This window comes from Mesoplodon densirostris, chromosome 14 (assembly GCF_025265405.1).
Source record: "Mesoplodon densirostris isolate mMesDen1 chromosome 14, mMesDen1 primary haplotype, whole genome shotgun sequence".
In the NCBI taxonomy this organism is placed as follows: domain Eukaryota; kingdom Metazoa; phylum Chordata; class Mammalia; order Artiodactyla; family Ziphiidae; genus Mesoplodon; species Mesoplodon densirostris.
Window position 1 is genome coordinate 5,105,736 of NC_082674.1, and position 24,948 is coordinate 5,130,683.

Genomic DNA, 24,948 nt, shown 5'->3' on the forward strand with positions numbered 1-24,948 from the left:
CGTCGTGGGGACTCTCAAGTCACATGGAAGAATGGAGCTGTTAGAGGTTCTGTACCTACAGGGCATGTAAGATAATCCATAGTGGTGAGTGTCTTCTCTGTCCCCGAGGAGTCTGTTTTTCAAGTGCCTTCCCCTCTGCTTTGGTGCATGGGGCCAGTTTGCATTCAAGAGCATCTTGTAGGCTGTGTGTTCCCAGAGCAGCTTTGCTCTGGGAAGTGGGAAGGCTTGCAGACACCCTGGGGGGCTGGCTGTTGGTTATGCCATTAAGAACATAAAGAAACAAACAGTCCCATAAGTTGATTTTTCCTGACACCCTGATTGCCACACGGTACTTCTTGGTACCACATGCATGGCTCATAACAGTCCTAGGACAATGGAATACAAAGAGCTTCCCGAAGGCTTTCAGAGCTGGCGCCTCGGGAGCCGCATTTGTTGGTGGAAACTGTGTATTTCTTCCTAATCGCTTGTCAGGGCTGAGGCAGTGCCAGAGCTGGTGTGGACCAGACAGAGCTGGCTGTCCCTGCTGGGGTCGCAGCTGCTGCTTCTTCTTTCTTCTTTACGTCCTGCTGAAGTGTTAGCCTGAGATAGTGGGAGGTAGAGCGGCGGCTGGGCTCGATGTATGACAAAGAAGAAAAACGGGATCTTTAGTCCTTCAGCTCGTGGGACCCTAAGGAGTTGCGTCTGTTTCCATGTTTATTCTCCCTGATGCTCCCAATCTTGCTCACTGAGACCTTCCTGACTTCCCTCTTGTCCTCAGGCAGACGTGTGATGCTATAGACCCAGGGTTTGTGTGACCTCCAAGTTCGTATGTTGAAACCTGACCCCCAGTGGGATGTTGCTAGGAGGTGGGGACTTTGGAAGGTGATAGGTTTAGATGAGGTCGTGAGGGTGGGACCCTCATGAATGGGATTAGTGCCCTTGTATTGATAAAGTAGACCCCAGAGAGCTCCCTCGCCCTTTCTCTGTGGGAGGACATGGTGAAGACTGCTGTCTGTGAACCAGAAGTGGGTCTCACCAGACACCAGATCTGATGGCACCTTGTCCTTGGACTCCCAGCCTCCAGAACCATGAGGAATAGATGTTTGTTGTTTAGAAGCCACATAGTCTGTGGAATTTTTGTTAGGGAAGTCTGGATGGACTCAGACAGGCAAAATGGCTCATCACCAGTCATACTGGGGGTGAACCCACTCTGCTGATCATCTTCAGAGACCCTTATAAGGTCATGTTCCCAGACGCTGGGACCTAGGAGTTCAGCCTATCTGGGACACAGTTCAGCCGTAACACACATCTCCCAGTGCCATGCAGGACATGTGCGTATGTCCTTGTATGTTACTGTATGTCTGGCCAGCAACACAACACTCCCTGTGTCCTCGGTGACAAGCCATGGAAGGGGCTGGCGGCTGGCCTTGGTTCAGCTGCTCTGACAACCCTGTGTCTGCACTGTGTTGCCCTGGGCCCCGGGGTCAGATGGCTCTCCAGGCTGCGCTCACACCCGTGTTTAGGTAGCTGGTGTCAGATCCATTTGTCTTTCTTTATCATGGAAACAACCACCCTTTCCCAAAGCACCACGGCTGCCGCTGTTTCTGTCTCATTTCACTGGGCTGGACGGCACCTCCGGGGAGTAAGAGAAGCTGAGAACGTGAGAGACCATGGGAGCAGGGAGAGCGTCGCCGAGTGGATGGGACAGGACAGAGCTTCTGGTGTGGTGTGTGGCTAGACTGTGATTTAATACCATGTCTTTGCTGCTCTCACTTGCTCTTCTCTGAAAGGCAAGAATCCATATGGGATGAGATCCAGACCCCTGTGCACGTGGCTTAAATGTTCTTGGTGTCTCGCCAGTGTAGTGCAAGCACACCTGAACCTCCTGTGGATATTTGTGGTTGGGGTGCAATGAGGGCCGGGAAATCAGTCCAGTCTTGTTCATTTCTGTATCCCTCTAACACCTGGCACACGGTGCCTGGGACACGGTAGGTGCCCAATAAATATTTGTTGAACTCAGTAGGCATCTTTTTCCTTCAAAGACAGTCGAGTCCAGAAACAATCTCGTCATTCATTCACTTGGCAAAATGGTTTTGGTCCTGGAGGTTGAAAGGCAGATTAAGGAATAGACGGTGAGGGTGAGCCATGGGGGGTGGGGTGGGGGGGACTGGTGAGGCGTTTCTAGAACAAGATAGGGTGTGCTGTTCAGTCATCAACAGGACGGACAGGTATCAATCTCGTAAACTTTTGTAATTTTATAAATTGCAGTTTCACTAAAAACAACCACTTGGGACACATAGGAATTTCCATATAGCAACACTACTCACTCTCCATTTCTCCTATTTGTGAAATAGCTCCAACTTAAGGTGCCTGCTTTTTAATCTGCTCAATAAATATTTATTGAGCCCTCACCCTAAGCCAGGTCCTGGGCTGTGGAATGTGCAAACGTGATAAGTCTCTGACGGAAATGTTTTCAGTTTGTCGTTCAATGAATGTACCCTTCCTATAGCAGAGTGGCCGGGAACAGTTCTTATCTGTTAATACTTTAATCACTCCTAGGATTCTTTTCCTTTGGCTTGAAGCCATGCTTCCTTGATAGTGACCTTGTTTTCTCCCTCTCCCCAGCCACATGCAGCTGGTCCAGCCTTTGTCCAGGAGGACCAGCTCGACTGCCCACGGGGGCCGCTGGTTGGAGGCCTTGGGTTGTGTTCTGGGGCCTGACAGATAAGGCCTCTCTTTGGGGAACTCTTCCTGGTACAGCAGGAGCAAACCAAAGGAGGGCAGGCAGAGGGGAGTGCGGGTGGAGGTCCGGGCTGTCCAGGCAGCAGCCACTGGCCCTGTGGGGCTGCTGAGCCCTTGAACTGTGGCCAGTCCCACGTGAACTGTGCCCTGAGTGTAGATAGAAAGCATCTGGCTTCCAAGATCTAGTGTGAAAAACAGATTGCAAGATATCTCATTAATAACGTTGAAGTTGATTACATGTTGAAATGATTTTAGTTTGGCTGTACTGAGTTAAATATATTACTAAAATGAATTTCCTTTGCTTATTTTTACATTTTTTTTAAATGTGGGTACCAGAACGTTTAAAATGACCGATGCAGCTCTCCTGATATTTCCTTGGACTGATGGTCCAAAGGGACTTGGAGGGGTGAGTTTCTTTTTCAGCTGACAGACCTTGTGACCAGCCCAGCCCTGCCCCCTTCTAGAACCTGGCCACCCGGGGACTCGGCACCGGTGGGGCCGTCCAGGAGCGGGTCTGGGCCTGACTTGTGTCTGATTTACTGTCACTGGATGGCTCTCTTGAGTTTAGTCCTGGATGCTTGAGATTCCTTCCCAGCTCCGCCCATCCTCTTCTCTGTAGCCTTCTCTACTCAGATTCAAGCATTCCACTGGGTCCATTCAGTACCAATTCAGATGCAAGTCCGTGGACTTTTATGTTTAATGTGTAAAAGGAGGGGCTCGCCTTAGAGGAACATTTTTCTTTACAAAGCTCCTTGATCATTGAAATCTGCCTCCACTGTCAACTTCCGGCCTCGGGTTAATAGCCACAAGCCCTCCTGGTTTTCTCTCCCAAGTCCCCCGTGGCTCACAGTGTCCACCTGCCTTGCCCTGGGACATTGGCTTCTGGGCCCCCGCTGTCGAGAGGATCAGGTCAAGTGCATCCACCAGTCCTCCACCACTAGATGCCCAGTGGAGACTGGTTGAGAGAATCCTCTCCCACACATGTCCCCTCTTGGTGAATCTTGCCACCTGTGCCTGGCCTGAGTCCACACATCTCGCCTAAGATGTTCTAGAGTGTTTTCTCCAGCTGGTCAGCCACTCACCCAGGCACCCTTCTCTAGCCGACCTCCGGAAAGCTGTTGTCCTCATTCCCGGCAACGGTGCCTGCCTTGTTTGCATCCCCGCTTTCAGATCTGCCAGCCTTTTTTCCCCTGCATCTTTGAGATGTGTTTCTTTCGCCTGCCCTTTCCATTCTCTGGCCTGCTGTCCTTGGCTGGCTGTATTCCCTGCAGTCACTGGACACACTGCCATGGCCCAGGGCGACCCAGGATACCTCTGTCTCCACATCACCTGCTTTTCCCTGCATCCCAGGCTCACCTCCGTTTTCCTGACTCGGCACCCTGCCTTCTCCAGTGGTCATCCTGGCTCACCAGCTGCTTCTCCTCCTGCCGGTTCCCGGGAGCTCTGCGTGGCCCCTTTGGACCTTATCCTGGCCCTGAACTGCCCTGGCATTTTGTGGATGACACGGAGTTGAGTCAGCATCCTTTTACTCCCGATCACAGCAGGCACAGTGCCTGGGGCCTGCGAGCTTTGCAAAATTGAGTATTTTAAAACCCTGGAAACAAGTATTAGCTCCAAAGTATTAAAAACAAAACAAAACAAGAAACAAAAAGAAGCCCAAAACCTGAAAAGCCAAAATTGATGGTAACACCCGTGTCGTGTTATGTCAACAAAATATAACTGTCATTTAGTCAGCTGAGAGTTAAGACACAGTTATATAGAAAATCATATTTAACCAGAAATGAGGGTACTTTTTAGTGTTTGACATGATTCATGGTGGGGCCTCTGGGAGTAAAACATCCCTGAGGTAAGCACTGCTCTCCATGCTTTTGCCTTCTGAGATTCAGACTTCCCCATTTATTTGTCACACTCTCCTCGCTAAATGGCAGGCCAGGCCTATCACTCATTTTTGAATTCCCAGCACAGGGTCTTTTACACCCAGCTTCAGTGTGCTAAACTTTTATCGCAATTCAGTACGTCAAAAACATAAATAAATAAGGGACATTAAGATACTGCCTGAAGGTTTAAAAGTTTTCTCTTTTTTCTGAAACACTACCATATGGTAGTTTTTAAAACCACTGACATTTATAAACTGACCCCACTTGACAAAAACCCTTAGATGAACGGCTATTAAAAATAATCATCTAGAAGCTGCAAATGTAGTTTGTATCATTTTAGCTTAGATTGTGTGTGGATCTTTCCTTCCATGGACCCTATGTACTTTATACCACACTGCTTATCTAGAAATCAGTCTAGTTACAGTGTAACTACCATTATGTGATAATAAATACCTTGGGTAGTGAGATACAAAATTTCTGGGTTAAAATTTTTTTTAATTGAAAAGCAATCCTAAGATAAGTTAGCTACAGGGAACATTTGCTAATATGATGAAGTGAGCCCTGCTGCAGAGCAGGGAGCGTTTAAATATAAATCATGTTGCCTCAGCAGGAAGAATGAATTTCTAGGTCTAATCTGGGGGAAGGGATGACTGAAGGATAAATGCATGATTTTTATTTGTAACCGCACGATTACTTCAGACAGTTGCACTTTGGAGAATTTTGCTCAAGGAAATGATACTAAATCTGGAGAAAAAGAAGTGCTTTAGGCCCAAATGCTCTTCATTTGTTTCTTTGTGTGTTTTTAATAATAGCCCCAAATGGCAAACATCTAAATATGGATAAGCAAATATCCCGCTCTTATTTGGTAAGATTTTTAGAGATTATGGTCATGGGAAAATGTTTAAAATATATCATTAACTGAAAACAATTATGAGACTGAATTGTATGCATGATATGTGTACAAAGATGGAAAATATACTACAGAAAGGAAATCCTAACTCACACGGATTGGGACATTTTTTTCTATTTTTGATTTTTAAATTGTGGTTCTGTTTAATTTTATAGTGGAATTATTTCAGTTTAAAAATGTTTAATTATAAATTCTGCACTCCCCCCCCCAATTTTATTATTTCATGTAAAACAAATATATTTCAGCAAAATAACCCTTTGTCTCAAGTGGACGTTCTGCTGCCAGGGCTTGAAGAGAAATGAATGTAAACTAGTAGACACCCCTCCTGTTAAACAAGATAAAGCAATACAAACACTGACATTTTTCCCAAAAGGGGGCTCTTTCAGGCTTGCTTGTAGCTAATGCCCCTGCATCCCAGCAGTGACAGTTCATGTCAGAACCATGACTCGCCCTGTGAAGTCCGGGCACCTCCTAGCCCTCTGGTTATGGTCACTGCCTGAGCCGAACGCAGCAGGACCACAGGCCCGGTGGCTCAGAATACTGCCCCAGACTTCACATCTCATCGGTCACTTCCGCAAAGACCTTTAACCTCTCTGTAAACGGTCCCATTTTATTCACCTAAAAAGTGAGCCTAGTACTAGGGCTACTTCTTTTTCAGGGCTCCTCTGAGGATTTCATAAATCGCCAATAAGAAAACCTGAAGAAAAGCCTTTAAGCTCTATCCAAAAGGCAGAGTCACGAATAAGTCTGCAGAATTCCACAGGGACGGGGGCAGCCAGGTATGAGATGTGAGGAAGTGTGGTGAGGGGTCTGGGAACTCGGACAAATACTGCCTCTAAATGCACTCAGATTCCATCTGGGAAGCACGTTGGATACAATACTGCCCTTCTGGTCCACAAAAATGGAAAGTATTAGACCCATCAAGGCTGTTATTTTCTCTAGCTTTTCAGCTGTTTCTGTTGAGAACAGTCTAAATGAAATAATGCCACATTTCTTCCTTTCCTTATTTTTCCCTTTTGATTGTTGTTTTGCTTTAAATTTTCAGTGAAAATGTCCTAAACCACTGCATTGCTGGTAGACACGACAAATACAGGCTATGGGCTGAGGTTAGTCCTACGTGCATTTCTTATTGAAAGCTCACACTCCTTATGTTTTATGTACCATCTTAACCATCACAATTTTAGCCTAGCTAGATGTTTATCAATTTTATTGATCTTTCAAAGAATCAGCTCTTGGTTTTGTTGCTTTTCTCTGTTTTGTTCTGTTTATGATTTCATTGATTTTTGCTCCAGTTTTTATAATGTCTTTTCTTCTGCTTGTTTTAGGCCTAAGGTGCTCTCTTTACTCTAGTTTTCTAAAGAGGAAGCTCTGATTATTGGTTTTAGATCTTTCTTCTTCTGGCATGTAGGCATTTAATGCTATAAATTTCCCTGTAAGCACTGTGTTTGCTACATTCTGCTCATCTTGATAAGTTATATTTTAATTTTCATTCAGTTCAAAATATTGTTAGTTTCTCTTGAGACTTCTTCTTTGGTCCATGTGTTATTTAGAAGTGTGCTGTTTAATCTCCAGATAGTTGGGGATTTTCTAGCTATCTTTCTGTTATTGACTCCCAATTTAATTCCATTGTGATGTGAAAGCATAATTGGTATGATTTTTGTTGTTTTTGTTAATTTGTTAAAATGTGTTTTATGGCCTAGAGTGCTCCATATGAACTAGAAGAATGTGTATTCTGCTGTTGTTGGATGGAATATTCTTTGTGTCAAATAAATCAAGTTGATTGTTTAGTGCTGTTCAGGTCAGCTGTGTACTAACTGCATTTCTTCTTGCTGAATCTGTCCGTTGCTGAAAGGAGTGGGGAAGCCTGTAACCATAATAGTGGGTTTGTGCATTTCTCCTTGCAGGTCTGTCAGTTTTTGTGTCTGTATGTTGCCACTATGTTGTTAGGTGCATACACGTTTAGTATTTTTATGTCTTCTTGGAGAATTGACTCCTTTATTGTTATGTAGTGTCCTTCTTTATCCCTGATGATTTTCCTTGGTCTGAAGTCTGCTTTGTTTGAAATTAACATAGCTACTCCAGCTTTCTTTTCTTTATCATTAACATGTTATGTCTTTCTCCATTCCTTTATTTTTAACCGGAGTCTTTTTATTTAAAGTAGGTTTCTTTAGACAACATATAGTTAAGTCTTGCTATTTTATCCACTCTGAAAATCTCTGACTTTTAACTGGTACAGTTAGACTGTTCACACTTAAAGTGATTGTTGATATAGTTGGATTAATACCTACCATAGTTGAAACTGTTTTCTATTCATGACATCTGTTCTTTGTTTTTTTCGCCCCCTTTTTCTGACTTCTCTGGTTTTGAGTATTTTATATCATTCTATTTTATCTCCTCTATTGACATATCAGTTATACTTATTTTTAACCTTTGTCAGTGGTTGTCCTAGAGTTTGCTATCTATCTATCTTTATATATATATATATATATATATATATATATGTATGTATGTATTCAATATGCATATTTTACTAAACTAAGTCCACTTTCAGATAACACTATACCACTTGCTATGTAGGAAAGGTGCCTATAGCAAGTATTCCTGATTCTTCTCTCCCTGCCCTTATGACTTCACTGTCATTCTTTTCCCTTATCCATATTCTGTAGTCACCCAATGTACTATTGCTATTCCTGCTTTAAATAATTTTCTTTTAGATCAATTAAGAAAATTAAAAAATGAAACATTATATTTTACCTTCATTTATTTTCTCTCTCTTTCCCTGTGTTTATGTTGATCTGTGTTTCTGACTTATTTTCTTTCTCTCTGAAGAACTTTACATTTTTTGGGTAGATTCCCTCAATTTTTGCTTGTCTGAAGAAGTATTTATTTTTCCTTCATTTTTGAGGGATAGTTTTCCTGGAAATACAATTTTAGTTTGGTAGTGGCTTTCTTTCAACATTTTAAATAGTTCACTCCACTTTCTTGCTTGTATGGTTTCTGTAGAGAAGTCAGATCTACTTTCTTATTACTGCTCCTCTATAGGTACAGTGTTTTTCTCCTTCATTTCTGGTTTCTTTCAAGATTTTCAATTGGTATTTGATTTGTGCAACTGAGTATGGTATGCCTAGGAGTACATATTTTGGTATTTCTCCTATTTAATGTTCTCTGAGCTTCCTGAATCTGTGGTTTGGTGTCTGTAATTGATTTTGGAAAATTCTCAGCCATGCTTGCTTCAAATATTTTCCTCTTTTTTTCTTTTTCTGGTGTTCTAATTATGTATATGTCATATCTGACATATGCATATGTCAGTATGTATATTGGAAATTTCCTACAGTTCTTGAATGTTCTTTTATTTATTTATTTATCTATTTATTTATTTATTTCTGTTTGCATTTCAGTTTGGGAACTTCCCTACTGTTGAAATTTGAAATTTTCCTACAGTTCTTGGATGTTCTCTTCCTTCCTTCCTTCCTTCTTCCTTCCTCCCTCCCTCCCTCTCTTTCTTTCTTTCTTTCTTTCTCTCTCTCTTTCTTTCATTCTTTCTTTCTTTCTTTTTGGTTTGTATTTTACTTTGGGAACTTTCTTTTACCTATCTTCAAGCTCACTGACTTTTCTCTTCACTGTGCTTACTCTGTTGATGAACCTGACTAAGGCATTCTTCATTCTTTACAATGTTTTGTTTTCTAGCATTTCCTTTGATTCTTTAAAAAAAATTCCATCTTTATGTTTACATAACTGTGGATGAAAAATGTCACCTGCCACATCAGTAAACAAAGCATGTTGTGGACATCAAGCCATCAGCCACTGCAGCCACCACCAACTGTGTACCCTGAGGGGATTTAGGGTGGAGAAAAGTAGGACACTGGCCCAGATAGCTGAGGTGCACATCAAAGGAATGGTTTTAATGAGTCCAGACTCTTACATCTTCCCATACATAGAAAAGCACTAAATTCATTAACTTGAGATGTCTGTTTTTTCTTTAATTAACTGTAATCTTTTAATGTAATGAAGACCCGGTTTTTGTTGCAAAACTCCTATGAATCCTGGTTCCTCCCTTACCTCTTCAGAGCAGTCCCTCAGAGCGATTTGAGAGGCTGTCTCCCAGGCTTAAGTCCTCAGAAAATCCTCCAAATAAAACATAGTTCTCAACTTTTAGGTTGTGCATTTTTTTCCAGTCCACATAACCCATTGGCTTTGTGTTTTGTCTACGCTGCCCAAAAGAACCCTTATTGTATTAACCATAGCTATTTTAATCCCCTGTGTGATAATTCCAGTATCTGTGTCATGTCTGGGTCTGGGCTTGATGTTTACTTTGTCTCTTCAGATTGCAATTTCTCTTGCATATGGTATGGTTTGTGGGGTTTTTGTTGATAGCTGAGCATGATGTATTTGTTAGTAGGAACTAAGGTAGAAAGCCTTTAGGGTGAGGTTTTATGTTAATGTTGGTAGGAGCTGAGCTGTGTTTAATGTGTGCTGTAGCTGTAGGTGCCAGAGGCTTCAAATTCCTCTTGTGAACTTTTTTGTCTTCCCTGACGTCTTTGCGGTTTCCTAAGAACTTTCCTAGGAACTCATCATTAGAGAGTATTTGTTTCCTGCAGCCCTCTCACCTGTAATTCACTGTTACCATACTGGTGCCCAGTTAATGGGGCTGTAAGTTGAGAGGCAGGGGAGCATTCTATACTCTCAACATTAAGCCTCAGTCTTTCAGCAGGACAGTGTACCTGGGCTGTGTTCTTCACAAGAGTTTCTTAGCTCTTTTGCTCCTCCTTGGGTGAGACAGGACTGGAGTGGAGTGATTGCTGTTCTTCAGGTTAGGTGAGGGCTTCAGAATGGGCCTGTGTTATGTAGACTGTCTGGGCATATTTCAATTGGTTACTCTTCCCGTCTCTCCAAGCTAGAACCAGGAGTGAATGTTCTTGGTTCTTCACTGTGAGAACCTGGTGGGATTCCTAGAGGTCAAACTCACCAAAGCATGGGGGCCTCCTCAAGACTGTGGCCCCTAGTAGTTTCTTTCTCACTCAGTCTAGTTCATACTCAACCTCTAGCAATTCATGAAAATTACCATGTAGGTGATCCTATCTGTTATGGCCGAGAGGATTCTCCTTCTGGTGAACAGATCTTGGCTGTGACCTTGTGACCTCTCCAGATTTCAGGGGATTGGTTTGCCCTGTGCCCTCAGTTTTCTGATGGGTCCAAGAAGTTTCTGATTGTGGGTTTGTACAGCCCTTTCATGTGAGAATGAGAGTGACAGCTCTTTATGTGTCAGAGCTGAAACCTCAGGTCTCCACCCTCACAGTTTTCTGCCCACATGTGCTATTCTGCCTTACTCTCCTTTGTTCAATAACAAACCTTGTGAAGGCGTTGGCTGTGAGACTGGAGAGTATATCAGTGGAAACCAGGGCACTCAGAACTGCGGTGTGACGCTGGGAAACTTTGTGGGTCTGGGCCTTGACTTTTTAACCTATAAGTGAATGAAACCTCTGTTCCCTTCCAGCTTTGAATCTAAACCTTCTCTGTCTTCTAAATTACTCATGATACTTTGCAGGATATTCTGGATAGGGTAGGTGTTCAAACTTTTCTTCAGTAGGCTGATAACCTTTTGCCCTTTGAAGTGGAACATAATTAGCTGAATAATCTTTTCATGGCTAATTTCATTGTTCTGTCATTTATGGGACATGATATAATGAATTTACATATATTAGGCATTTAAATATTTTTGAAAAACGTAATGAATGACTTGAATGGAATTTTTCCAGGAAATATTGTATTTAAATTTTAGTTTTTAAAAATGAAATGCAAAAAAGAACCCAGACACAGTGTTACATATTGTATTATTCCTTTTGTATGAAGTTCCCAGAATAGGTAAAACCATGGAGACAGAAAGCCAATTTCTGGTTGCCAGGGACCGGTTGGAGTGAGAGTGGAGATTAACTGCTTAGTGGGTAATGGGTTCTATTTTGGGGTGATGGGACTATCTTGGCACTTGATTGAGGTTCTGCTTGTACAACATTGTGAGTGCACTGAATGCACTGAACTGTTAACTTTAAAATGGTTAATTCTATGTTATGTGAATTTGACCTCAATAAAAATTATATATAGCACATTAAAAATTCAAAAATCTGACAGTATAAAAACTTTTACAGTACAAAGCAATTCTTCTTTCTGCCGCAGGCTTTTAATCTTCTGAACCAGATGCACCTACTATCAGTTTCTTATATACTTCCACACCAGTCCCCCTCACCTCCCTTTTTAAGTGGGAAATGCTGCATATTGCTTTTGTTCTACTTATTTTGGATTTTTCTTTATCAGCACATAAAGATCTACCTTTCTCCTTTTCAGAGCTACATAGTCAAAGGAGTTATTTTCTAAGTTCTTAAAGTTGGTGTGTGTTTTATCTCACCCTTCTAAATAAAGCATTCTTTCCTGTGGTAATGCCTCTACTATAACAAGCTGCTTAATCTATGCCTAATTCAGTATCCAGTTGGGTAGATCAATCTGCTCTTTGTGAGCAGGTTTAAACCTAAGAATTAGCTTCGTTTTTATGAGTCATTTCTTAGAATCAGGAAGGATGATCGTATTAGCCAAATGCCTTTTATAACAACAAGAGAATTGGAAATCATTTAATTAATTGATAGTTAAGGAGCCAATGAATCTGTTCCATAGCTATAATTTGACAAATATCTCCATTGCTGAAGACCATGTTTTATTTTCCCCCAGAGAAGACAAATGTGAAATAACTAACTGCAGGACGACTCCAAAGGGATGGCTGTGGGGCCGTCTGTCCTCCAGTGTGTGATGGTATTAGTATACAATGGCCGTAGACAGAGATGGCTTTATACACGCCGGACAAGACCTCTATTCATCTCAGAGTCAAACAAATTGCACATACGAAAACCTCCACTTGCTGTGGCCACAGAAGCTGAGCCGAGTAGAACTACACGGATTTTTGAATTAGGAACTTTCAAGCCCAGCAGCATCTAAAAGACAGTTCTTGATTTGGAAATTGAAAGATTGGGGACAGGTAGAGGGACTGCCTTTGGATCTCTTTTGAGGACTTGTGTGTATGGAATTGTAGGTAAGTGGGAGGATATCACTCTGTGGGCTGGAGTCTGTGCTGATAACCAGTTGAGTCTCAATGTCCATTCAGTGTAGAGACAGACAGGAAGAAGGAAGAGCCTCCACTAACTCTAATCCCTGTGCCCATGGCAGAGCCGGTCCCGCTGTAAGGATTTGCTTCAGGGAGCCTGGAATGCAAAGCAATGGGGCTTTTTGTGGGATTTTAATTCAGTTTGCAGTGTGAGATCCTGTGTGAAGCCATAGAAAAATAACTACTTTTTCTCAATGTGTAGCATCTCACGGGTAATAGACTACATCAAAAATCTTTAGTTCTAAAAACTTAGAGTTATAAATGTAGAAAGTTAAAAAAAAAGTTTAATTAGGAATAAAATGAAGAGTAAAATTCTCTTTAGTATAAAGTGATTACTAACTGTTTTTTTCTACATTCTTCTAGAAAAATTTTGTGTGTGTGAGTGTATAACTAAAACTTATGTTTGTGAATGGGATTATTATACACATTGTTATGTATTATGCCTTTGTATTTGCTGTTATGTCTTAGACATCTCTTCATACTAGTGCCTGCAGGTCCAGCTCCTTCTTCACTTACATGACAGACACCATCTTATTTATTCAGCTTGTCCCTTTTGATGGACATTTAAGTCACTTTCCAGTTTTTATCTTGCAAAGAGTGCTGTGACACATTCTGTCATCTGCCCGTTCCCAAAGTGATACCTGGTTATTCTGACACCTGACATCCAGCACCCACTCTGATCACTGTCGTTCCTCATTGCAGCTAATCCTTTTGCTCCTGGTCTTCAGAAATACCTCATCCCCACAGGATCGTCAGCCCTACATTCTTTTCAGTGTTCACTGCCACCCTTCTGTCTTCAATCCTCTTCTTTCTGAAATGTGGCCCTTTTCCCCACTTTCGTAATCACCTGGCAAAACCCATTTTTGGCTAAGTCCATTTTCCTGCTACTGTGTGCCTGCAACTGAGCTGCTGTGCAGAGGTGAGGGAGTGCTCCGCCTGGCCCCCTGCCACCCTAGATCTGACCACAGTGCTCCCTCAGCAGGGCCAAGCAATCCTTCAGTATGTGTGTGTGTGTGTGTATATATATATATATATATATATATATATATATATGTGGGTGTGTGTATATGTATTATGAAATTCTGAAGGTTTTGAGTGGTTATCCCTAACCCCAGTTTTTTCTTTTGTTTTTGTTTTTTTTGGCCGTGCCATGAGGCACAGCATGCAGGATCTTTGTTCCCCAAATAGGGATCGAACCTGTGTCCCCTGCAGTGGAAGCTCAGAGTCTTAATCACTGGACCGCCAGGGAATTCCCCCAGTTTTTTTCTTATAAGCCTGATTATTTTAGTGATTCCAGCTGTCCTTTGTTTGGTGAATTAATTTAACAAGGAATAATCTTATATATAACTCACTAATAGGACCCATTTTTATATTGATGTACATACAATCGGTGAAATAATTTCTTTAATGCGTATTTCTGTACCAGGTTGGCTTTCTCAGGTTATCCCAAACAGTTGAGACCTTTGTTATTTGTTGTAGCATCCCTGCTCCTATAAAAGGGTGAATTTAGGGCCTCCCTGGTGGCGCAGTGGTTAAGAGTCCGCCTGCCGATGCAGGGGATACGGGTTCGTGCCCCGGTCTGGGAGGATCCCATATGCCGCGGAGCGGCTGGGCCCGTGAGCCATGGCCGCTGGGCCTGCGCATCCGGAGCCTGTGCTCCGCAACGGGAGAAGCCACAACAGTGAGAGGCCCGCATACCGCAAAAAGGAAAAAAAAAAAAAAAAAGGGTGAATTTATTAAATTTATATTGGAATGAAATTGAGATTCCAGAGGAGCACAGACTTAGGAAACAAGAAGCCTGGTCCTAGGCTGTGGTGTGTCATATTTGCTTCCAATGACAAAAAGTAATGTTTTTTTTTATGTTTAATCAGCCAGGAGAGTAATGCATGGGCATAAAAGTTCCCATCAAGTCTGATCTCCTTGAAAGCAGCATCATGCCAGATCCATTTTTGTATCATTCCTACCCAGCATCTCAGCAGATGCTAGGAGTGCAAAAAAAGGTTAATGATGGATAAATGTTTACTATTGGTGTTTCTGCTAAAACCCAGTACATATATTCCCTGTTCTCCGCAGCACCAGCACGAAACATAGCAGGGCTTGTGGGGACCTAGGATGGGGACTGACCGATCACAATCTGTGCAGCTTTGTAAGCAGAGCTCTGTGAAGGGCAATGTTTCATACCTGGAGGATCGAGCCAAGGCTGGAGGTGGCCACCACTTCCACGAAACATGTGATTGAAGAACCACCGTGGGAAACGCTGCAGCACTTTCATACTTTAACCCCTGCCTGTTTGTGGAGCCCAGGCAATGCCAGCGTAAGGCAGCCCCGAGACTGGGGCTCTGGAAGGTGGGCAGGGGTTTTCCGACCTGCTGGCAGCCTGAAAACCCACAGGCTCACAGCGCAGCCTCCGGGCAGAGAGCTCTGCGTGCAGCCTCTTTTCATGAACCTTTTTCGAATGCAGCTAAAAGTCTTCTGTTGCCACTGCACCAGGTCACCGAGAGCTTTTCTTTCTTGCTGAAGATTATAGTTCTATTTACTGGCTCTTCGTACCTGGGAAACATGGCAGAAACCTGTAGTAAAGCAGACTTTTGTATTATCTTTTGTTTGAAGGGTTCTTATTGATTGCCAAGCACAGGCAGGGAAAAGATGTGCAAAACACAGGGTCATATTTTCTGAAGTTGGTACCTTGATGCTTCAGGGCAGAGGAGGAGCTTCCTGCAGGTGGACAGGGTTGCTCTGTGCAGGGACCAGGTGACAGGCGGGGATAGCTCAGAGCTTTCAGCCTCCACATGGAAGGCTGTAGACTTTGGGAGCTGGTCAGGAGTATTGCAGGAAAACTCACTTGCTCAGGTCACACGTGGGCAAAACTTGACATTTTAGTAAAAGCGCAGGGAGGAAGGACTAGCTCCAGAGGAGATGTGAGTTTGTCCATTGGGATGTATCTCACGTCTACTCAGATGGAAACATCTGCTGCTCTCGGATGCCCTACTTTGAAGTGAATAGAAAGACAGAATTGATTTTGTTCTTTGCTTCCTGACCATAGACGCCTAAAAATAAGCCAAGTTCAGATGCTGGTGTTGCATTTCTGATGAGCAGATGCTGTACTTGAGGAGAGAGAAACTTGGGAAATTCTGGAGTTATTATGCCTTTACATTTTTTCTGTTGATATATTTCTTTTCTTTTTTTTTTTTTTTTTTTGCGATACGCGGGCCTCTCACTGCTGTGGCCCCTCCCGTTGCGGAGCGCAGGCTCCGGATGCACAGGCTCAGCGGCCATGGCTCACGGGCCCAGCCGCTCCGCGGCATGTGGGATCTTCCCAGACCGGAGCACGAACCCGTGTCCCCTGCATCGGCAGGCGGACTCTCAACCACTGCGCCACCAGGGAAGCCCGATATATTTCTTTTTTAATAATAGTTTCATTGAGATGTAATTCATATAGTATAAAATTCATCATTTTGAAGTATAAAATTCAGGGGTTTTCAGGATATTCACAGAGTTGTACAAGCATCACCATCATCTAATTCCAGAACATTTTCAGTTCCCTCCTAAATCCCTGATCCAATAGCTGTGTCTCCTTACTCTGCCTTGACTCAAAGCCCTGGAAACCATGAATCTACTTTCTGTCCCTCTGGATTTACCTGTTCTGGATATTCCATATACATGTTTTCTTACAGTTTGTAGCCTTTTTGGTCTGACTTTTTTTTTTTTTTTTTTTTACTTAGCATGATATATTCATAGTTCATCCTTATTGTAGCATTTCAAATCCGTTCTGTGGACATACCACACCTTGTTTTCACATTCACCAGTTGATGGACATTGGAGTTGTTTCCACTTTTTGGCTATTTTGAATACTGCTGCTATGAACATCCATGTACAGGTTGTTTGTGGACATTTGTTTTCCATCCTCTCGGGTGCATACCTAGATGTGGAATTGCTGGGCCATATGTGACTTTGTGTTTAACCCTATGAGGAGCTGCCAAACTATTTCCCAAAGCAGCTGCACCACTTTAGTTTCCAGTAGCAATGTGTAAGTGTTCAGAATTCTCCACACCCACACCCATGCTTGTTATCTTCTGTCTTTGATGCTAGTCATCCTAGTGGGTGTGACATGGTATCTCATTATGGCTTTGATTTGTATTTCCATAATTGAATAATCATGTTGAACATTTTCAAATGTGCTTATTGGACATTTGGATATCTTTTTTGGAGAAATGTCTATTCCGATCTTTTGCCCATTTTTTATTTGGGTTATTTGTCTTTTTATTGTTGATTTGAATGTGTTCTTTATATAATCTGGATACAAAGTTCTTATCAGATACGTGGTTTGTATATGGTTTCTCCCTTTCTGTGGGTTGATTTAACTTTATTGATGGTGCTCTATAACACACAAAACTTTAAACTTTTGATGGAGTCTCAGTTTACCTAACTTTTCTTTTGTTGTTTGTGCTTTTGGTGACATATCTAAGAAACTAGTACATAATCTAAGGTCACAAGGATTTACTCCTATGCTTTCTTCTAAGAGTTGTATAATTTTTGCTCTTACATTTAGGTGTACAATCCATTTTGAGTTAATTTTTGTGAAAGGTGTAAGGTCTGTGTAGAGATTCATTTTCTGAATGTCAGTATCATTTGTTGAAAAGCCTATCATCATTTACCCTCTGGATGGTCATAGCACTCTTGGCGAACATCAGTTAACCATAAATGTATGGGTTTATTTCTGGATCGTCAGTTCTAAGCCATTGATCTCTATGTCTTTCCTTATGCCAGTATCATACTCTCTTGATTACAATAGCGGTTTTCTTTTGGACATCCAAAACTGTGAATTCTCCAATTTTGCTTTTCTTTTTCAAGGTTCTTTTGGCTATGTGAGATGTCTTGGATTTCTGTATGAATTTTAAGAACTGCTTGTCAATTTCTGCAAAAAAGAAAGCTTAGAATTTAATGGAGATTGCATTGAATCTGAAGACCAATTTGGGAAGTATTGCTGCCTTAACGATATTGTCTTCCAACCCATGAGCACAGAATGTCTTTTCTGTTACTTAGTTTTTAATTTCTTGTAATGATATATTGGTAGTTTTCAACGTACAAATCTTGTATATCTTGTTAAATTTATTCATAAGTATTTTATTCTTTTTGATTCTGTTTTGGTGCTCTTCTAACAGCATATGTTATTTATCCATTGTACCAATTTCTGCCTTTTGATTGGAGCATTTAGACCATTTAGTGTAACTACTGATAAGACAGAATTTATGTCTGCCATTTTGCTTTTTTTCCTTATAGATCTTATGTCTTTTGTGTTCCTTTATTCCTCCATTTTGCCTTTTGTGTTAGTTTCTAGCATACCATTTTAATTCTGTTGTTCATATTTTATACATTTTTCAGTTGTTTTGTTAGTGGTTGCCCTGGGGATTACAGTTAACATAATCTTGCCTTATGTTGAAACTTTTCTATGGCCCTAAACCTCTGCCTGTAGGAGTCCCATTGGGGCAAACCTGAATAGCTGTGATTGGAAAAGGAGGGGACAGAAATGGAGACCCAGGGACACATTGTTATCTGAGAATTGTCTGTGTTGGTAGATTTATCTGTTAACTTCTTTGTGGAATTTGATTACCTATACCATAAACCTTAGTTTCTTCTCCGGTGATACCTTCCAAATGTTGATCAGATTAGATTTCTAGTAGTTCTATCAATAGCTTTCCCTCTTGGGTTGGGGATTTGAAAGGCTGATGCTGGGTTCTAAATCAGCACAATGACCTTTACTGCCCCCTGCCACCCCCCAACCTGCTCTCTAAGCTCCTGTGCCCTTCTCCTGCTCCCCAGGTGTTCACTCTGCTGAGTCTGATACACTCCCCATCCCCCAGGTCTGCATGGACCCCAGTGCCAGAGATCTTCCCCCACTACTCCAGATGGGCAGCCTGCCATGAGAGGAAGGGCCAGCTGAGTACATCAGGACACCAGGATTTGGCCAGAAGACCGTTCCTCTCCTCCCATCAGGACTTTTCAAAGGTAATTTTGAAATTGGAAAATGAAAGCTTGGAAACCTTCATTTATGTCTTCTTGGTGGGCTCTTAGGCCATTGTTGGGAAAGACCCCAACCTGGATGGGTTTTTCTGTACCTCTTAAACCACACCAAATAAGCAATTGCCTAGTTTGCTTCCCCTGAATGAATTTTGAGGATGGTCTTCAACATATTATGTTAAGCGGTTATAGTAATTAATATTTTACAAAGATTACCACACGGGTCCTCATTTTCTGCTTTTAACAAGCTCATGAGGCTGTTATTGCTAGTCTGGTTTTGTAGACCAGGAAACAGGTTTAGAAGATCAAAGTGATGTCCTTAGGGTCTCAGTGATTCATTAAGTTGTCCAGAACATATGGATTGAGCAACCGTATTGTGCCAGATGCTGTTCTAACCCAGGACCCACAGTGAGCACAACGGACGCAAACTTCTCTCATGGAGATTCCAGGTTCTGGGGGGCGTGTGAGTGGAGGGTGGGGACAGGCACCAAGAGACTGAGCACCATGTGAAGAAGTAAACTTCATGTCTCATTCCCAGGCATAAGTGTTGTGGAGAAAATAAAAAGCTATCAAGTTTAGAGGGGTGGAGTTTTAAATGGAGTGCTCCGGGAGGTCTCATTAAAAAATCGACATTTGAAAGTGGATTTAAGGAACTGTGGGAATTAGCCATTTAACCAACTGGGACAAGAGACTTGGAGCTAGAAGAAAAAGTGGGTATGAAGGCCCAGAGTCCAGTCTGTGCATCGCAGCACATTGGGGGAACACCGAGAGGCAGGGGAGCCAGCAGAAGCAGTGAGTCGGGCGTTGGGGGGCAGAGAGTGGTCAGGAGGTAACAGAAACCTGACCATCTTTAGCATCGCGGGCTATTGGGGAATTCTAGGCTTTACGATGGGAAATCAGTGCCGTGTTTTAGGCAGAGGAGGGACGTGATCCATTTTGATAGGCTCATTCTGGTATCAGTGTTGAAGGATGGGGGGTAGACCAGGAGAACACTTAGAGGTCATTAGAGAAATCCATTGTAGTAATTCAGACAAGAGATAATTCAGTGGCCTGCTCTACTGGTAGCCGTGGACGTAGGGAAACGTGGTCACATTCTAGATATATTTTGAAGAAAGAGCCTTTAAGATGTCCTGGCAGAATGGGTGTGGGACTTGAGAAGAAGGGAAAGTCCATCATGATGGTAGAGATTTTAGGTTGTGCAACTAGAGGGAGTTGTCGCCACCTGAGATGGGGAAGTCTGCAGGGTGGGGAAGGTTTGGTGCCAAAAGAGGTTAGAAGTTCAGTTTTGAACAGGTTGAGTTTGAGATTATAAGACCACCCCCCCCAAATGGAGATGCTGAGTGGACAGGTATATCCAGATCTGATACTTGAAGATGGTGATCTGAGCTGGAGGTACAACGGGGGTCTTTGGCCTGCAGTTGGGATTTAAAGGAATAAGGGCAGTGAGATCCTAATGAGAGAGGAGTTCTCAGTATTGGGCCCTGGAACATTCCAGCTTTAGGAGGAGCAAAGGAAGAGGGACACCAAGAGGGAGCCCCCAGAGAGGGAGGGGAAATCCAAGGGTGAGGCATCTCAGAAGCCACATGAAATCACTTCAGAAGGAGGGCATGATGAGCTGTGCCCAGTGTGTGTGGATGGGCCAGATGAGGTGGAGACTGGAATTGACTCTTGGATCAGTGCCACGCAGGTCATTTGTGCCTTCGATAAAAACAGCAAAATGTCATGTGGGTCTGGTGACTATGGCAACCGAGGGAAAGATGGAGGGAGAACTCTGAGACCGAGATTGTTGACGGCAGTTTGGAGAAGGTTTGCTGCAAAGGGGAGCCGAAAAATGGGGTGGTACCTGGTGGGGTGAGTCAGGTCAAGATAACTTGGTTTGAGTTGGAAGCATTAACATTATTTATACTTCGATGGGAATGATTCAGTAGAGAGTAAAAAGGTGATAATATAGGACAGAGGGTTTCTGGAAGCGTGTCTTGAGTGCGTGAGGGAGGTGTGTTCATGTACAGGTGGAGTTGTTTGCTTCAGGGAGAACACAGATAGTTACTGGTGGGGAACGGACTAAATGATAGATACATGGGTGCTGAGGTAGTGCTCAGAAGAGGAGTTTTCTTCTGATCGCTTCTATTTTCTTTGTGAAGTAGGAAGTCAAGTCACCAGCTGAGAGTGCCATGGTGCAGGAGGGCTTGTAAGTTTGGGGAAAAAGGGAAGGAGGTGCGGAGTGATCACCTGTTAGTCCTAAGAGTCCACCTGGAGCTCTTGGCCACAAATTGAAAGACCCCATCAGTGAGATTGTGTGTTTTTCTAGAGAGTTCAGCTGGGGAGTTGAGGGCACACACACAATAGCTCAAGAATTGAATTATGGAGATCTGTGAGTCTGTTTCTGTTTTGTAAAAAAGTTCATTTGTATCCATTTTTAATTATATTTCACATATACATGATATCATATGATATTTGTCTTTCTCTGTCTGACTCACTTCACTTAGTATGATAATGTCTAGGTCCATACACACTACTGTGTATAAAATAGATAACTAACAAGGACCTACTGTATAGTACAGGGAACTCCACTCAGTATTCTGTAATAACCTCTATGGGGAAAGAACCTGAAAAAGAAAGATGGATACATATATAAGTATAACTGATTCATTTTGCTGTCCACCTGAAACTAACACAAACTTGTAAATCAACTGTACTCCGATAAAATTTAAAAAAAGAAAAGAATTGAATTGTCATTTGGCTGAGCAGAGAGGGACAGATTGAAAGGGGTGGCCCCAGCAATAGCATCTGCAGGAGAGAGATGGCCCAGGTCACCTGGAGATTACCACGGTGACTTGAGGACAGTGGACATCGGTCGTGAGGAGGAGGTTGGGCTGGGCGATAGGGGGATTGGAGGTTCAGGAGAAGGGCCAGAGCTGTCTGGCCGGGGACACTGGAGGGAATGACTGGGGAGACTAGAGGAGGTGGGCTGACCGTGTGCCTGAACCTGGGGATTTGGGTGCTTTCGGGAACCTAAATTCCAGCGTTCCTTCTCCCGAGACTCAGGTTATCACCCCGCTTTGCCTTTTCACTGCCTGCCCTTTATTTTTTAAATTTTTGGGGCCACACCTCTGGGCTTGTGGGATGTTAGTTCTTAGACCAGGGATTGAACTCATAGTGAGAGTGCGGAGTCCTAGCCACTAGGCCACCAGGGAACTCCCTCCCTCACTGCCTGCACTGTAAAAAGGCCTGTGTGAGAACTCATGTTGAATCCCGAACCAGATACCAATATTATCAATGTTCCTCTGTAATACTGGGACTATAGTGCTAATTTCTTACCAACACATTTCTTTGCTGAGGCAGAGGGAGGCCTGCCGCCGGCTCGTCAGTGCAGTAAAGACACAGGAAATGTGACAGCTGACATTTGAAGCTGCGCTTCCCCTGCTTCTTAGGCCTTGGACATTAAGAGGATTTTTCTTTTGCTTTTTTGTTTTTTTAACCTCGACTTTAACGTTTTAGGGTGACCGCATCCCTCTCTGCAGTACATTTGCTGGTCCAGAGACAGAGTTCCCTCAGGTATGAGGAAAACAGGAAAGCACCCTGGAAAAGATGCGCTGCAAGGCCAAGTGGAATTGTGCATTCTTTCCTGAATCTGCCCACCTCCCACCTCCCAGGACATTCTGCTTGGGAATCTGTCTCCAGCAAATTCCAAGAGCTGAAATGGCTTCATAGTTACAAAAGATTCATGTTGAAGAAGCCAAAATACCAGAAAATGGCATTCCAGCACAAGCAAAGATATTTTTAAATGGTTAGGATTTAGAAAGAGGAACGGCCTCTGTAGGATATAAACCACCCCCAATTCACACTTCTGTCATTGATGTAGCTATATCTAAAAGATAGTTTTCTGTTTTCTTTTTCTTTCCTCCCCCAGTGGAGAATGTCATTGGTAAGAAAATAAATCTTCTGTTAAGAAACTTTAACTGAGCCTTGGCCTTGACTCAGCCTTGGGAATGGCCGGCGTTTGGAGAGCTGCAGCTGGGACAGCTGGGCTCAACCCTGCTCTTGGCTGGTGAAGCTTTAAGGCAAAGGTCGTTTAAAACTCTAACTAGAATCGAAAATATCAATACCCTGCTTAACTTCTCATGGTTTTGGAGTGGCTGAGGTAGTTACACGAGCAATATTTTTAGAAATAGAAACACTTAGAGATGCTGTTCTGAGATGCTATGTTGGAAGGCCCTGTTAAAATAAATCTGAATGACCACATTTTCCACATTTGTCTCAATTGCAGTTTCTTTGTGTTTTAATTAAAACAATTTGTTTTGTTGTTTTGTTTTGTTTTGTTTTGTTTGGAGAGCTATATATGCTATCCTCTAAGCCATGCTGCCAAGTCAGTATTTCCTGGCTAAGTCTCCGTCAGCATTCTCGGTGTTTCCACATCCCAAAGTGCAGAGGCACCGAGAACTACTGGTCAAGGAGAAGCAAGTGCCTATGCCCTAGGACAGCGTGGATTTCTCTAGACAGCCAAGCAGCAGACACTTAATGAGCATCTATTATGTGCAAGGTCATGTGCTTGGGCCAAGAGGGATGGAAGAGTAGACACGGGGCGGGTTTCTGCTGGTATGTTTTCCTTTGACTAATGTTAACAAGCAGATGTGGAATGCCAATTCCCAAAACTTGAGCTCAGGACAGAGCAGAAGTGAGGCTGTGAGAAGTGGGTGCTGAGTACTAGATCCCTTCACGGCTGAGACATGTCTGAGCGGAGAGGAGAAAGGGACAGAGATGAGAAGGCAGTACGGAAGGCCACTCAGGCTGGACCCTGAAGGTTTGGAGTTAGACTCTTTCCTGTGGCTGGTCGGGGACCATTATGATTTGCTAAGGGTCGTGATAGGATTTTTTTAAAAAGTGATTTGGACAGATTCATTGGGCACTCTTGTGCTCCTAATACAAAGAAAAGATGGAAAGCAGGGAAAACAGTCAAAAGGAAAAGTTTGATCATGTGGCTTAACAAAATTAATGGAATATTTTCCCCCCGATTTAAAAAATACAGTACTTTTTTGATTATTCCCCAAAGCCTAAGAACAGAGCTTCACAAACACATGCAAGCACTTTTACCAGAGAAATATCATCCTTTTATCATACTTATGATGTTAGCTACATTTAGCATTGCTTCATTAATATCAATGAGGAAACCTTTAGTATCTAGTCATTATCATGTATTGAAAACTGCATAGCATAATTGAATTATCTCAATCTCATTTTAATCCTGAATTTACTTATTTTAATGGCTGACTTTATGAGTGTATTCCATAATTTATCTATTATGTATATATAAATACACTTATTTGAATTTAAAAACAAGGTAAAATCTTTCTGATAGAAAGGAATTCTCATTGGCTCATTGATTTGACAGTGAAAACTGTCTTCATCTCTTAAGTTATTGGAAGGAGCTAAATATGCAAATAATATGGACGAACATATAGTTGAAACATGGTTATAATAAAATCATGCATTAAGGTATTTTCTATGGAGAGGTGCACTGAAATGAATGTATTTTTTTCTGAGTGTATTTGTTTAAACAAGGGGCCTCTATAGTCAGCATGTTGTACATTAGATCCTCAGATCTTATTCAACTTATAACTGAAAGTTTACACTTGTGTACCAACCTCTGCCTATTTCCCACACCCTCCTGCACCTGGCAACCACCTTTCTACTTTTTGCTGTTTCTCTAAGTTTTACTTTCTTTCCTTTTTTTTTAGATTCCACATGTAAGTGATATTGTGTGGTCTTTTTCCCTGTCTGGCTTATTTCCAGGCAGAGAAATAGCCTCCAGCTTCATCCATATTGTTGCAAATGGCAGGGTTTCCTCTTTCCTTGAGGTCTAATAATAATAATAATAATAATAATTATATATATATATATATATATATATATATATATATACACACACACACATACACACATATCACGTTTTCTTTATCCATTCATCTGCCAACAGACCCTTAGGTTTTTCCATACCTTGGCTGCCGTGAATAGAGCTGCAGTGCACATGGGGGTGCAGATATCTCTTTGAGTTCATGATTTTGTTTTCTTCAACATATACCCAGTAGTGGGATTGCTAGATCACATGGCAGTTATATTTATAATAATTTAAGGAACTTCCATACTGTTTTCCATAGTGGCTGTACCAGTTTACATCTCCATCATGTGTCCAAGGGTACCCTCTTCTCCACATCCTTGTCAGCATTTGTTAACTCTTGTCTTTTTGATAATAGACATCCTAACAGGTGTAAGGTGAC

At 42.4% G+C, this 24,948-nt stretch overlaps 1 protein-coding gene across 9 annotated transcripts in view; it reads left to right on the forward strand.

Moving 5' to 3' along the window:
* RNF144A (ring finger protein 144A) overlaps window positions 1-24,948 on the forward strand; it is a 116,567-nt gene that overhangs the window by 6,517 nt on the left and 85,102 nt on the right. For 5 of the 9 annotated variants that reach the window (XM_060116716.1, XM_060116712.1, XM_060116719.1 and 2 more), the window contains exon 2: window positions 18,517-18,661. The exons of 1 other annotated variant lie outside the window; for it this stretch is intronic. The gene's annotated coding sequence lies outside the window, so the exon portion shown is untranslated. Of the gene's footprint in view, window positions 1-6,218; window positions 6,288-18,475; window positions 18,662-24,948 lie in introns of those variants that run through there. 3 more of the 9 variants (XM_060116715.1, XM_060116713.1, XM_060116714.1) reach the window with 2 other exon arrangements.